The 16,368-nt window shown below is 36.2% G+C and overlaps 1 protein-coding gene across 1 annotated transcript in view; it reads left to right on the plus strand.

The window, feature by feature from the left end:
- Rim (Rab3 interacting molecule) overlaps window positions 1-16,368 on the plus strand; it is a 555,972-nt gene that overhangs the window by 484,731 nt on the left and 54,873 nt on the right. The window lies entirely within an intron of this gene.

Genomic DNA, 16,368 nt, shown 5'->3' on the forward strand with positions numbered 1-16,368 from the left:
TAGGATTAACCTAAATCCACTTCTTGGGTGTCTTCCGTATTATTAACAAGTACCTACGTCTCAATTATTCGTTTTCCACCAGCTCTTGTATTCTACCAGCTTCTAGTTTCCCGTTGTTTGATATCGTTTCCCTGTTGTTACTATTTGATTTTTTTTTAAGTTTATTATATATTACTCACTTCTGATTTTTATAGTGACTTATAAATAAATTGATTAATTAGCCCTCATTTAGGAAGGCCGTCAAGATTTCTGGATATGTGTGCAGTTTGTACATCATATAAAAAGTAGCTGCTATTAGTGAGTAGATAAAAATGCACCAGGAAGCAGCTTTTAAATACAATTCATGTAAAATCGAGGAAACTCTGGAATGACACCCTAGGTATATGGTGCTGGTGGCTTGCTAAAAAGTGTTAAAACGCGTTAACACCTATTTTGTGTGTAGTCTATTTTAATTCATATGTGTATGAACTTGTGATTTGTGTATAGTAGTTTCCTCATAGGAGTATTGCTGATCGAGGGCCGAAAAGTTAAAAATTAACATAACCCACTGAAAACATGAGAAAACGAAGGTTAGAGTCCAAGTGAAAATATTCAAAAAAATCGCTGCTTATAAAATTAAACTAAGTCACATTATTTAAATGTACTATGACTCATTAATTTAGAAGGTGATTTTAAGCACAAAAGAAACAAATCAATTACAAGTCAAATGAGTACTTTTGCCCGGACAAGGATGGAAAATCAAACAAACAGATGTAATGGGCATGTTCTCATTAACTTAAATCCGGGAGAGGAAGGATAAGTTTGAAACTGAAAAAAGCAAATCAGACTGGAAATCTCTACTTTCTAATATTTTTTTAGCAAATTTCAAAATAAGAACTGGATTCCAATTATTTTTTTCCCACCAGTTTTTGGTTTCAAAACCAAAATAGGCTGTGGTATAATTAGTTTCAGAACTTTATTTCAATATTTTAGTTGACCTGGTGAATGCAATATTAAGATCATTGTCATAATAAATAGGGATTGAACTTTTTGATTTTAAGTGGCTCCTTTTTGGAAACTTTTAATAGTAGCCTACTGATAATCTTTATTATAAGCAATAGCCTTATAATGGGGTCAAAGGAAAATCAGAACATACGGATAAACCAAATGTAAACTTTAATTCAGTGTATATTGGATTTGGGTTAAAAAGCTCTGCTACTTCAGAACTTCTGTCCCATTCTTAGAACTTCATGTTCTGTAGTTTAGTATCTTCTCATAGTTATTTAGATAATGAAGCTTTAACTTATAGTAAAATTGCCTTTAACTTATAAGCTTTAACATAAGCTTTTTAAGCTTTTTTATTATAAGCTTTAACTTATAGTGAAATTGCCTTGCATGTATGATAGATAGATAAAGTTCAAGTAGAGTGAGTGATGAGCTCAATTCGTAAGTGCTGAATGGAGCAAACGTGCCATTTAACTCTTTAGCTCAAAAGACAGTAAATAAATGGGTAAGAATTATGATAGAAGTTTGTCTGAAGTTTGCAAATTTTCTATCAATTTTCCAGAAAAATAGAAATCATTTTTTCTAGTCTGATAAATAGTGTAATCAAGAAGAAAACGAAATTGTGCTAACTTCAAATTTTAACTTGTCAACAATTATGCCATAAAATTATTTCTTCGACGCAGGAGATCGAAAATTCCTTATTTATTCTAGATTCCGAGGAAATTATTCTGGGACGTCAATTTGATAATCCAAAATTCCGATGTTTTGTCTGAAAGCAATTTCGATTATGATTTTACTTTTGAACTTTCATATTCATGTAAATCTTGACCCACGAAGTAAACTAAAAAAGCTCAAACTGTGAGATCTACCGGAATGTGTTGTCAATTTCAGCCAAACTTGGTGGTAAATAAGAGCAAGTGTCCTAGTAGTGCCTTTTTGGGTATGTAGTCACTCTTTACCCTGTGGGCAGGGGAATAGGGTCAGTTAATTTTTGTCATAAGAATATTTATCAGAAGGTGTTGACGTATCTTAGCAGATATTAGCTCTTAATTGAATCAGTGTCAAGGATTGATTCCACAGAAGAAGGAAGACGGGTCCTTAAATTCTTCACAAAAGGCGTTGTACCAGGATCCAAACCAAACTTGGTGGTGAAAAAGAACAGGTGTCGTAGTAGTGCCTTTTTTGGTATGTAGCCACTCTTAACCCTGTGGGCGGGGGAATAGGGTCAGTTAATTTTTGTCATAAGAATATTATCAGTAGGCGTTGACGTATTTTAGCAGATATTAGCTCTTAATTGAATCAGAGTCAAGGATTGATTCCAGAGAAGAAGGAAGACGGGTCCTTAAATTCTTCACAAAAGGCGTTGTACCAGGATCCAAACCAAACTTGGTGGTGAACAAAAGCATGTGTCCTAGTAGTGCCTTTTTTGGGTATGTAGCCACTCTTAACCCTGTGGGCGTGGGAATAGTATCAGTTAATTTTTGTCATAAGAATATTTAACAGAAGGCGTTGACGTATCTTAGCATATATTAGCTCTTAATTGAATCAGAGTCAAGGATTGATTCCAGAGAAGAAGGAAGACGGGTCCTTAAATTATTCACAAAAGGCGTTGTACCAGGATCCAATCCAAACTTGGTGGTGAACAAAAGCATGTGTCCTAGTAGTGCCTTTTTTGGGTATGTAGCCACTCTTAACCCTGTGGACGAGGGAATAGGGTCAGTTAATTTTTGTCATAAGAATATTTACCAGAAGGCGTTGACGTATCTTAGCAGATATTAGCTCTTAATTGAATCAGAGTCAAGGATTGATTCCACAGAAGAAGGAAGACGGGTCCTTAAATTCTTCACAAAAGGCGTTGTACCAGGATCCAAACCAAACTTGGTGGTGAAAAAGAACAGGTGTCTTAGTAGTGCCTTTTTGGGTATGTAGCCACTCTTAACCCTGTGGTCGTGGGAATAGGGTCAGTTAATTTTTGTCATAAGAATATTATCAGAAGGCGTTGACGTATCTTAGCAGATATTAGCTGTTAATTGAATCAGAGTCAAGGATTGATTCCAGAGAAGAAGGAAGACGGGTCCTTAAATTCTTCACAAAAGGCGTTGTACCAGGATCCAATCCAAAATTGGTGGTGAACAAAAGCATGTGTCCTAGTAGTGCCTTTTTTGGGTATGTAGTCACTCTTAAACCTGTGGGCGGGGGAATAGGATCAGTTAATTTTTGTCATAAGAATATTTACCAGAAGGAGTTGACGTTTCTTAGCATATATTAGCTCCTAATTGAATCAGAGTTAAGGATTGATTCCAGAGAAGAAGGAAGTCGGGTCCTTAAATTCTTCACAAAAGGCGTTGTACCAGGATCCAATCCAAACTTGGTGGTGAACAAAAGCATGTGTCCTAGTAGTGCCTTTTTTGGGTATGTAGCCACTCTTAACCCTGTGGACGAGGGAATAGGATCAGTTAATTTTTGTCATAAGAATATTTACCAGAAGGCGTTGACGTATCTTAGCAGATATTAGCTCTTAATTGAATCAGTGTCAAGGATTGATTCCACAGAAGAAGGAAGACGGGTCCTTAAATTCTTCACAAAAGGCGTTGTACCAGGATCCAAACCAAACTTGGTGGTGAAAAAGAACAGGTGTCTTAGTAGTGCCTTTTTGGGTATGTAGCCACTCTTAACCCTGTGGGCGGGGGAATAGGGTCAGTTAATTTTTGTCATAAGAATATTATCAGAAGGCGTTGACGTATCTTAGCAGATATTAGCTCTTAATTGAATCAGAGTCAAGGATTGATTCCAGAGAAGAAGGAAGACGGGTCCTTAAATTCTTCACAAAAGGCGTTGTACCAGGATCCAATCCAAACTTGGTGGTGAACAAAAGCATGTGTCCTAGTAGTGCCTTTTTTGGGTATGTAGACACTCTTAACCCTGTGGTCGGGGGAATAGGATCAGTTAATTTTTGTCATAAGAATATTTACCAGAAGGCGTTGACGTTTCTTAGCATATATTAGCTCCTAATTGAATCAGAGTTAAGGATTGATTCCAGAGAAGAAGGAAGACGGGTCCTTAAATTCTTCACAAAAGGCGTTGTACCAGGATCCAAACCAAACTTGGTGGTGAACAAAATCATGTGTCCTAGTAGTGCCTTTTTTGGGTATGTAGCCACTCTTAACCCTGTGGACGAGGGAATATGATCAGTTAATTTTTGTCATAAGAATATTTACCAGAAGGCGTTGACGTATCTTAGCAGATATTAGCTCTTAATTGAATCAGAGTCAAGGATTGATTCCAGAGAAGAAGGAAGACGGGTCCTTAAATTCTTCACAAAAGGCGTTGTACCAGGATCCAAACCAAACTTGGTGGTGAACAAAAGCATGTGTCCTAGTAGTACCTTTTTTGGGTCTGTAGCCACTCTTACCCCTGTGGGCGGGGGAATAGGGTCAGTTATTTTTTGTCATAAGAATATTTACCAGAAGGCGTTGACGTATCTTAGCAGTTCTTAGCTATTAATTGAATCAGAGTCAAGGATTGATTCCAGAGAAGAAGGAAGACGGGTCCTTAAATTCTTCACAAAAGGCGTTGTACCAGGATCCAATCCAAACTTGGTGGTGAACAAAAGCATGTGTCCTAGTAGTGCCTTTTTTGGGTATGTAGTCACTCTTAACCCTGTGGGCGGGGGAATAGGATCAGTTAATTTTTGTCATAAGAATATTTACCAGAAGGCGTTGACGTATCTTAGCATATATTATCTCTTAATTGAATCAGAGTTAAGGATTGATTCCAGAGAAGAAGGAAGACGGGTCCTTAAATTCTTCACAAAAGGCGTTGTACCAGGATCCAAACCAAACTTGGTGGTGAACAAAAGCATGTGTCCTAGTAGTGCCTTTTTTGGGTATGTAGCCACTCTTAACCCTGTGGACGAGGGAATAGGATCAGTTAATTTTTGTCATAAGAATATTTACCAGAAGGCGTTGACGTATCTTAGCAGATATTAGCTCTTAATTGAATCAGAGTTAAGGATTGATTCCAGAGAAGAAGGAAGACGGGTCCTTAAATTCTTCACAAAAGGCGTTGTACCAGGATCCAAACCAAACTTGGTGGTGAACAAAAGCATGTGTCCTAGTAGTGCCTTTTTTGGGTATGTAGCCACTTTTAACCCTGTGGACGAGGGAATAGGATCAGTTAATTTTTGTCATAAGAATATTTACCAGAAGGCGTTGACGTTTCTTAGCAGATATTAGCTCTTAATTGAATCAGAGTCAAGGATTGATTCCAGAGAAGAAGGAAGACGGGTCCTTAAATTCTTCACAAAAGGCGTTGTACCAGGATCCAAACCAAACTTGGTGGTGAACAAAAGCATGTGTCCTAGTAGTGCCTTTTTTGGGTATGTAGCCACTCTTAACCCTGTGGACGGGGGAATAGGATCAGTTAATTTTTGTCATAAGAATATTTACCAGAAGGCGTTGACGTATCTTAGCAGATATTAGCTCTTAATTGAATCAGAGTCAAGGATTGATTCAAGAGTAGAAGGAAGACGGGTCCTTAAATTCTTCACAAAATGCGTTGTACCAGGATCCAATCCAAACTTGGTGGTGAACAAAAGCATGTGTCCTAGTAGTGCCTTTTTTGGGTATGTAGCCACTCTTAACCCTGTGGACGAGGGAATAGGGTCAGTTAATTTTTGTCATAAGAATATTTACCAGAAGGCGTTGACGTATCTTAGCAGATATTAGCTCTTAATTGAATCAGAGTCAAGGATTGATTCCAGAGAAAAAGGAAGACGGGTCCTTAAATTCTTCACAAAAGGCGTTGTACCAGGATCCAATCCAAACTTGGTGGTGAACAAAAGCATGTGTCCTAGTAGTGCCTTTTTTGGGTATGTAGCCACTCTTAACCCTGTGGACGAGGGAAGAGGGTCAGTTAATTTTTGTCATAAGAATATTTACCAGAAGGCGTTGACGTATCTTAGCAGATATTAGCTCTTAATTGAATCAGAGTCAAGGATTGATTCCAGAGAATAAGGAAGACGGGTCCTTAAATTCTTCACAAAAGACGTTGTACCAGGATCCAAGCCAAACTCTGTGGTGAACAAGAGTTCTGATCATAGTAATGTATCCCTATGGTCTGAATTTGATCCAACCCCTGTACGAGGAAGGGGTAGTAACAATTTTAAAACCTCTTTTTATTAGCATGAACAAGTAGTGGGTGGCAGAATTTTATTAACAAAACCTGGTCAACAACACCTGTCATGGTTTTGTAAGTTCTCAACGTAATTTGATTGGAATTTGATGAAAATAGGAATCAGAAGTTTTATGCGCCTTTAGAGGGTTCAAATACAAGCCGATTGCCGCCAGTGTTGCTCCGTAACTTTTTATCCATAGGTCTGAGTATTTTGTGACGCTTTTCTCGTAGCCATGGCACCGAAGGCGTAGTTTAAATTCCTATTTAAAAACAAAGATTATAAATAGTGAAATATTGTAAACACTTGAGGTAGCTATGATATTGTGGAAAAAACTCCGTACCAAAAAAACATTTTTTTTTTTTTTTTTATTAACAAATGGGTCACACACACAATAAAAACAACATTAAAATCTCCATATAAATCTAGCAAAGCTAAACATTACCTCTTACTATCATAATAGGCTCCGACGCATATTACCATGTTGGGGACGACCCAAAAAAAGGACGATTCAGCTACTAATACACTTCCTCGGGAAAATAAAACAAACAAAAAAACGCTGGCTCCTTCTCCCCTCTCCCAGCTCTACTAAACATTTGGTCAACAATTCTAAAAATAATCGATTTACAGGGAACTTAAGTAATCCCAATCTCATACTTTATAATTCATTATGCTTCCCTACACATACCGGCACTCCCCTCACTCAACACACTGATCAATTTCGCGTTTAGCACTCACAAGCGAATACTCACTCCCAAATCAATCACTCAATCCATCTCTACAATACTGCTTAAAACAAATACATCGCAAAGAAGCCCGGAATTCATCAAGGCCCTTCTTAGCCTGTTCCAAACTTCAGGGCCATTATACCTAATAGAAAACATAGATCTGGTAGTAATGATTTCAATACATGGCAATATCTCTTTACTTCTCTAGTTTTTCCACTTGGGAAAATACGCTAGTTATTCAATATTCAGAGAATGCTGTTTTCCCTTGCAGGCCATTTCATTTTCGTCTATAGGATATTCTCGAGTATGTTGGATTTGAATTCTTATTAATATATATTATTATTACAAGCTTCCAGACAACCTTCTTAAATCCTTAGATTTGTTGCAAAAGGGTTCGAAAATAAATTTTTGTCTTGATTCACTAACATCTATTTATTTTTAAACTTACCTTAATTGCTGATGCTGATGAAAAAAAAACAATCTATCGTTTGCCTATAGCGTTTAACGCATTACTTTATTGTCCCGTTAATGTCCGTCACGGTATAGTCATTATCAAACTGTTCGTGGTAACGAACTGTAAGTAAGGAGCGACCCGGCTCAATGGTAACCGAAACTCTAGAAAACGGTATTTTGATACAAATAGATACATCAAAAGAATCAGATTTTAATGCTGATTTCAAATATATAAGTTTCATTAAGTTTAATACTACCCATCAAAAGGTAGGCACCTGAGAAAAGTTGGCTGATTTTCGAAAAAAGGAGGAAAGACCCTCTTAAAAATATAGCACCTTAAAGAAAATCACACCATCATATTTCGCATATCAGAGAACCCTACTGTAGAAGTTTCTAGCTCCCATCTACAAAAATGTGGAATTTTGCATTTTTTGCCAGAAGAAAGATCACGGGTGCGTGTTTATTTGTTTGTTTTTTTCCCCCAGGGGTGATCGTATCGACCCAGTTGTCCTAGAATATCGAGGGAGCGCTCAATGGAATGGAAATTAAAAGTTCTAGTGCCCTTTTTAAGTGATCAAAAAAAATGGAGGGCAACTAGGCCCCCTCCCACGCTCATTTTTATCCTAAAGTCACCTGATCAAAATTTTGAGATAGCCATTTTGTTCAGCATGGTCGAAAATATAATAAGTATGTCTTTTAGAATGACTTAATCCCCCTAATTCTCGGGGGGAGGGCTGAAACTTATGAATTTTACCCTATGTTAACATATAGGCCTAGTACTCGCTATTTGGAAGTATAAAAACATTTTCTGGGGAGATTTTTCCTGTTAGTGTGGGAGTGGGGTGGGTGGGGGGTTATGTGGGAGGATCTTTCCATGAAGGAAGTTTTCATGGGGGAAGGGACATTGCTATAAAGGGGACGCCGGACTTCCCAGCATTATTTAAAAAAAGATCAGAAATTTAAAATAAAAAAACAAGTATTTCAACTGCAATAGCAGCAACATCGAAACTTCAAACGAACAGAAAATATTATATATATTATTGGGTTCACCCCGTAGTCAATACCTCGCTCTTTAAGCCAAAGATTTTTTAGTACTTTCATAAGAGCTATTTATTCTAATTAACGGCCTTTGTGATTAAGCAGTCATTTTTAAAGAATTGGAACAAAATTCGAACTTTCGCTTAAAGAGCAAGGTATTGACTAGGGGGCGAACACCCTAATAAACAAATTAAAAATATATAAATATAGAAGTTCGTTACGTAAGTTAATTCTTAAGTTACGTACATTTATTACTAATAAAAACGTTCGTTAATAAAATTACACAACTTTCGAGAAAGCCATTTAACCAAATAAAAGTAAATTAATATGAAAATTTTGTTTTAATTATTCATGTACGGTGAGCCAAGATCAAAACATGCATTTATTCAAAAATGTTCAAAAATTTAATAAAAAAAACAAGTTTTTTAAACTGAAAGTAAGGAGCGACATTAAAACTTAACACGCACCGAACGTAGGCCCACTCTGACATGGGCGGGCCCCGCCGCCCCGCCTCGCTCTGTACGCTACAGTTTGACTTTGTCTCACAACTCTGTTTTTTAATACAATAAAAAACTTTAGCGTAAAGAGCGAGGCGTTGAGGAGGGGACAGTCTCTTTCATATACGTATATTTATTACTAATAAAAACGTTCGTAAATAAAATTAAACAAGTTTCGAGAAAGCCATTTAACTAAATAAAAGTAAATTAATATGAACATTTTTTTTTAATTATTCATGTACGGTGAGCCAAGATCAAAACCTGCATTTATTCAAAAACGTTCAAAAATTAAATAAAAAAAACAGGTTTTTTAAACTGAAAGTAAGGAGCGACATTAAAACTTAAAACGAACAGAAATTATTCCGTATATGAAAAGGACTGTCCTCTCCTCAACGCCTCGCTCTTTACGCTAAAGTTTGACTGTGTCTCACAACTTTATTTTTTAAAACAATAAAAAACTTTAGCGTAAAGAGCGAGGCGTTGAGGAGAGGACAGTCCCTTTCATATTCGGAATAATTTCTGTTCGTTTTAAGTTTTAATGTCGCTCCTTACTTTCAGTTTAAAAAACTTGTTTTTTTTATTTAATTGACCACAAGAGATGAATTATGGAAGACTACGGTACCAATAATGTGCCCCATATGTAATTTGGTCAACTGGACCATGTCCGAAAACATAATCTTGATCATTGACAAATCATATTTATTTATTTAAGACAAATTTCTTTGAAATTAGAAAAGATCAAAATTATCCGCTTCTGTGTAGCTCAAATGTAACGTTAAAATCAACGAAGAACATGGATCATTCATAACTTTTAGTATTTTACGGGCTAGTTCATTATCTTTATTAAATAAAAAAAAAAAATTTTTTTTAACTGAAAGTAAGGAACGACGTTAAAACTTAAAACCAACAGAAATTATTCTGTATATGCAGAATAGGGCTGTCCCCTCCTCAACGCCTCGCTCTTTACGCTAAAGTTTGACTTTCTCACAACTCTATTTTTTTTAAACAATAAAAAAACTTTAGCGTAAAGAGCGAGGCGTTGAGGAGGGGACAGCCCCATTCATATATGGAATAATTTATGTTGGTTTTAAGTTTTAACGTCGTTCCTTACTTTCAATTCAAAAAACTTGTTTTTTTTATTTAATTTTTGATCGTTTTTGAATTAATGCAGGTTTTGATCTTGGCTCACCGTACATCAATAATTAAAACAAAATTTGCATATTAATTTACTTTTATTTGGTTAAATGGCTTTCTCGAAACTTGTTTAATTTTATTTACGAACGTTTTTATTAGTAATAAATATACATAACTTACGAATTAACTTACGTAACGAACTTCTATATTCATATATTTTTAATACGTATATTAGAGGGTTCGCACCCTAGTCAGTACCTTGCTCTTTAAGCTAAAGTTCGAATTTTGTTCCAATTCTTTAAAAGTGACCGCTTAATCACAAAGGCCTTTATTTAGAATAAATAGCTCTTATGAAAGTACTAAAAAATCTTTGGCTTAAAGAGCGAGGTATTGACTAGGGGGTGAACCCAATCATATATGTAATATTTTCTGTTAGTTTTAAGTTTTGACGTAGCTTCTGTTGCAGTTAAAAACTTGTTTTTTTTTATATTCAATTTCTGATCTTTTTTTAAATAATGCTGGGAAATCCGTTGTCCCCTTCATAGCAATGTCCCTTCCCCCATGAAAACTTCCTTCGTGGGAAAATCCTCCCACACAACCTCCGACCCCCCCCCCCCACTGCCAGAAAAAAATCCTCCCTGAAAACGTCTGTATATTTCCCAATAAACAATACTATATGTTAACATTGGGTAAAGTTCATAACTTTCAACCCTCCCCCCGGGGACTTTGGGGGATTAAGTCATCCTAAAAGACATACTTATAATATTTTAGTACATGCTGAAAAAAATGGCCATCTCAAAATTTTGATCGGGTGACTTTGGGAAAAAAATGATCGTGGGAGGGGGCCTAGTTGCCCTCCATTTTTTGGTTACTTAAAAAGGGCACTAGAACTTTTAATTTCCGTTCCAATGAGCCCTCCCACGATATTCTAGGACCACTGGGTCGATACGATCACCCCTGGGAAAAAAAAATAAATAAACACGCATCCGTGATCTTTCTTCTGGCAAAGAATGCAAAATTCCACATTTTTCTAGATAAGAGCTTGAAACCTCTACAGTAGGGTTCTCTGATACACTGAATATGATGATGTTATTTTCATTAAGGTTCTATATCTTTTAGGGGGTCTTTCCTCCTTTTTTCGAAAATCAGCCAAATTTTCTCAGGCGCGAAACTTTTGATGAGTAGGATTAAACTTGATGAAACTTATATATTTGAAATCAGCATTAAAATATGATTCTTTTGATGTATCTATTGGTATCAAAATACCGTTTTCTAGAGTTTCGGTTACCATTGAGCTGAGTCGCTCCTTACTTACAGTTCGTTACCACGAACTGTTTGATAGCAGACTAGTATCAGATGCAATTGAAACGCCTCTGCAGCAGTGTTGCCAACGCTTTGAAATAAACTGTACAGGTTCTTCAAATAAAATTGTACCGCAGGAGATTAATTTGTACCATCTGAAGAGTAGGTTTGACTTTTGCCGCAACAAGAAGAAAAGTTTCGATAAACTAAAACTTGGACAGATATCCGAGTTAGAAAGGATCAAGTAAATCCAACATGTAATGGAAGAATCAATTGTACCAAAAATTTCCAAATGTACCGTATTGTATCAGGACCTCCAAATTCTACCAAAACGGTACAATTGTACCGCGTTGGCAACTCTGCTCTGCATTTTGGGAGGACAAAAAAAAATCAATTTCATGAGAAGGGAAGAGTAAAAACAGACTTAATAGTCGCAAAAAGGGGCTTGTGATTAGAATACTATTTTTTGTAGGCACTATTTCTTGTACAATGTGAAAACACTTGAAGTCGGCTAGATCTATGAGGTGTAAAGCTGTCTAAACCTTTGTATATTGGTCTAATGATTTGACTTAAATTATTTAAATGTGGGTTTAAATTAAAATATGCTGGAGGGATTAAAATAAGTAGCAGAAAATACAAACGCAAATTGTAGTCATATTTTTAGAACCTAGTTGGTCTCTTGACAAGCTAGAGCTAACAGAGCTGCTAAGTTAGAATTGGTTTTAGAACAGGCAAGTAGTTATGGAGTACATGTAGATAAGGCTTTAAGCTCAGCCCTACCCTTCTGAAATCTTAAAATGCTAAAACCCTTTTAATGCTATCGGCTAACTTTTGCATTTTCACAGTTTTGATGAACTGGTGGTCAGGCTCATAAAATGCTTAATTTTAAGAATTCAGGTTGTTTATCACAAGTATGGTCCGCAACATTTAATATTTTCCTATAATTTTTATATATTTGACTATTTAATTTTTTGGAATTACTGGAACCCGACTTTTTGCCACATCTACTTCGTTATCTTCTTAACGTTCCCTTTCTCTTCGATGTCATTATCACAAGTATGCCAGTACCCAATCTCCAAACTGCCAACTGTAGCGTGTGATGCAATCGAAGGGGTGCCTTTCAACTATGCTTGCGAAGGTCAAAGGGTCCGTCATTGACAAGGGTTGGATGCCTTTGATACTGACCAGTGGTTGGTTGGAGAACGAATAAAATAACTGAATAGAATAGATGTACAGAGTATGCGAATGTGGGAAGGAATTTCGTGGGTTTAATCCTCCCCCCCCCCCCCAAAAAAATGTACAAATGATTTTCCAATTTTGCTGTAATTTGCCTGTGATTCGAGGTTTTGACAGTGAGGTGTATTTGATGTCCATCCTCAACGATTTTACCACTACTAACAACTCACTGCTTATATTTTTGAGGACATCGAATTATTATCCATGGATACAGCATATAGCATATGAAGATGGTATGATTGCTCGTCAAAAGGCAGTAAAGTATCTTGGCATTATTATACATGAGACTCTCAGTTTCCGATCCTATATTGAAACTTTATCCCGGATTCTATCGCGTAATTTGGGGATGATTCGTAAACTTAAATATATGTTTCCAACTAGTATACTTAGGCTTCTCTATTTTTCGTTAATCCATCCCTATATTTTGTATTGTTCTTCTGTATACATGGGTAATTTTCTTCAATTATTAGTCCTGTGCGAATTATCCAAAACAAGTCTATTAGAGTATTATCAGGAAAATCAGAAATAGAATCAGTTCGAGAAGTCTATAGGGTTTTTAGGATATTGGCAGCGGTGGGTCTTCATCATTTTTATATATTAGTGTTTATGTATAGATACAATATGAAGCAGCTGCCGGAGTGTTTTAACGGTTGGTTTTACAGCCGATGGAATATACATAACCAAAATACTAGGGGTAAAAATGATTATTATGCTCCCTCTATAGTGTCTGCCAGGTCCACGTTTTCTTTTGTTATAAAGGGTATAAATTTATGGAATAATTTGGATAATGATATGAAGAAACTGGAAAATTTTAGTGGTTTTAAAGCAAAACTGAAAGAAGAATTATTGATTAAGTATGAATTCTAGTTCTGTTTGTTTTGGAGGTAACTTGATTTGATTTAATTTAAATTAAGTTGTAATTACTTGGTGGTTTGTGAGTGCGACCCCACAACATGAATATGGTATGTAGTTGCTGTCCCTGTACTATTATTATTATTCTTTATTTATTTTTTTACCTGTTTCACCCCACGTCAACCGTTTGGTTTTGGGTGAATCATATTGATTTTTGTATTTAAACTTTTTGTTAATTAAAAATATCACTATCACTACAGCACCAATCTCCTGAAGCCATGAAAGCAGCGCGCGCTCCTCCTCCATCCCTATTTTTTTCAAAGCTTCCCTCTTTACACCCTACCAAGAAGTTCTAATGTCCTTTAAATCGTTTCTTACGACCTCTTTCTTCTCTATTGGACCTGTGTGCCTGCTGCGAACAACCTGCTTTTCATTTGGCCGTAGATAGCTGGCCGAATAGGACGATCTTTGGCAATCTGTCAGTCTTAATTCGCTGAAAGTTTCCTAGCCATCCCAATCTTTCTTTCATTATAGCACTAGAAAGCGAGATGGAACGCCGTTTTTCGTACACTTTACTGTTTGAAATACGGTCAGTCAAACGAATGCCCAAAAGAATGTTTAGACAATTCCTGTGGAAAAATCTGAAGATTTCTCTTTCTTTATTTCTCTCTCTTTCTTTATGTGGCTCCTATCTTTTTCTCCTTCTTGCACAACCATCACTTGAGGATCACTTTAAATATGTAAAACTAAATAGAAAAAAATTTTCGACTGAAAGTAAGGAGCAACACTAAAACTTCAAATGAACAAAAATTATTCCGAATATAAAGAGGTTTGCCCCTTTCTCAACCCTCACCTCTTACGCTAAAATTTTTAGAGCTTTAAAAAAATATTTTATTCCAATTCAATGACCTTTGTGTTTCAGCAATTTTTCTTAAAGAATTGGGACGTAAAGTCAAGCTTTAGCGCAAAGACCAAGGGTTGAGGATGGGACAGCCCCATCATCTGCGGATTTTTATTTTGTTCGTTGTAAGTTTTACTGTTGCTTCTTACTTTCAGGTGAAAAAAACTTTGTTTTTCTTATTTAATGATATTTTTTCATATTGCTGGGAATTACCATCTCAGTAGCAAATATCCCCTGGAAAATTTACCAGGGCAACTCCCTTCTCCCTGAAAATTCCTATGGAAAATTTCCCCTACGGAATTCTCCTTACTCTCAGTTGAAAAAACTTATTGTATTTATAATTTTTTTAATCTTATTCATCTTGTATGGACTAGCTAATGAGACTTTTCAGAACAAAGGGACCATCGTACGGAATCACTTTCTATGAAACTGAGAAGTTCTATACATAGTTTTTTTTATACCAATAAATACATTGCATATCTCAGGATTTTCAATCGATGACAACTTGGCTCTCTTTGGGCCAAAATCATTGTGTGGCAACACAGAATTTCAGAAAACACCCACTTTTCTGCGGTGCAATCTAATTGAAAGCAGAAAAAGGGCACCATAACTTTTGATTTTTGTTCAAATGGGACTTCTCCCAATCTCTTAGAACCATTAATTTGAGTAGTATGTACATATTGAATTTGCTCACAGGTATAGCACTACCCATGATATTTGCTCACAGGTATAGGACCATGCTATTTGCGTACGGCCATAGGACCATGCTATTTGCTCGGAGGAATAGCAATCTCCATGTTATTTGCTTGCCTTATGTTCCTTCCTGTGTTATTTGCTTGTCTTATGTTCCTTGGTATCTTTCCAGAGCATGTTCTTATGGATTTGGGTGGATTATGTTCCCTCCCATGCTATTCTAGGAGCTTATGTTCCTTCCTGTGCTATTACAAGGGCTTATGTTCCCTCCCATGATATTTTAAGGGCTTATGTTCCCTTCAATGCTTTTCTATGTTCCCTCCCATGATATTTTAAGGGCTTATGTTCCCTTCCATGCTATTCTATGTTCCCTCCCATGCTATTCTAGGAGCTTATGTTCCTTCCTGTGCTATTACAAGGGCTTATGTTCCCTCCCATGATATTTTAAGGGCTTATGTTCCCTTCCATGCTATTCTATGTTCCCTCCCCTGATATTTTAAGGGCTTATGTTCCCTTCCATGCTATTCTATGTTCCCTCCCATGTTATTCTGAGGGAGTATGTTCCTTCCATGCTATTCTATGTTCCTTCCATTGTTATTCTATGGGACCTCTACACGTGATCAAACACGTCATGAAACTACGTGCTATTTGCTTATGTCCTGTTGGTACAATTCCAAACTAGTGGGTATTCCCCGCCTGTTCCTAAACATTGCAAAAAGGATAACAGTATGATCGGGGGATTCCCAGCAAAAATTTTTTTCAACTCCAAGTTTTTTTTTCAACCAGAGTGGGTTTTTTTTCGAGCTTACACCAGTTTTTTTGGCAGCCAATCAGAGAATTGCTTAACAATTCGTCATTGAAACCCTGTATAAAATGTTCATGCTTTGGAATTTAATCTTCATTACGTATTAGCATAGTACACAGGATTTTATTAACTCTGAAACAATGGATATTTCTATTTTCAATGTGAGTACACTTTCATTCTTTATTTCCAAAAAAAAAAATTGTTTTACTATTAAATTCAAATTTCAGGGTGACTTAGCTCCCCTCCCCTCCCACAATACAAAACTTAAAAATATAATGCGTATATTCGATAGAAACGGCAACGCACGCTTTTTTCTATTATGTAAAACAAAAAAACTCCCTTTTCCATTGCTCTGTTAGGAGCATAATTCTGTAGTTTTAGTTCTTTTTCGTTCAAAATGTGGCTTTTCACATTATCAAAAATAGAGTTTCCGGTCTAAAAGTATCTGTGTCTAATCCTCTTAACAAGAACGACAATTTCCAAACAGGCTTTTATATGCGTTATCTGGAATTATTAGTACCATATGTTGAAGGATAGCGGCAAGGGTCTCCTTGACAAATAGATTCTTTTTG

This window comes from Artemia sp. Qi Xiang Cuo, chromosome 16 (assembly GCF_049724085.1).
Source record: "Artemia sp. Qi Xiang Cuo chromosome 16, ASM4972408v1, whole genome shotgun sequence".
NCBI lineage: Eukaryota > Metazoa > Arthropoda > Branchiopoda > Anostraca > Artemiidae > Artemia > Artemia sp. Qi Xiang Cuo.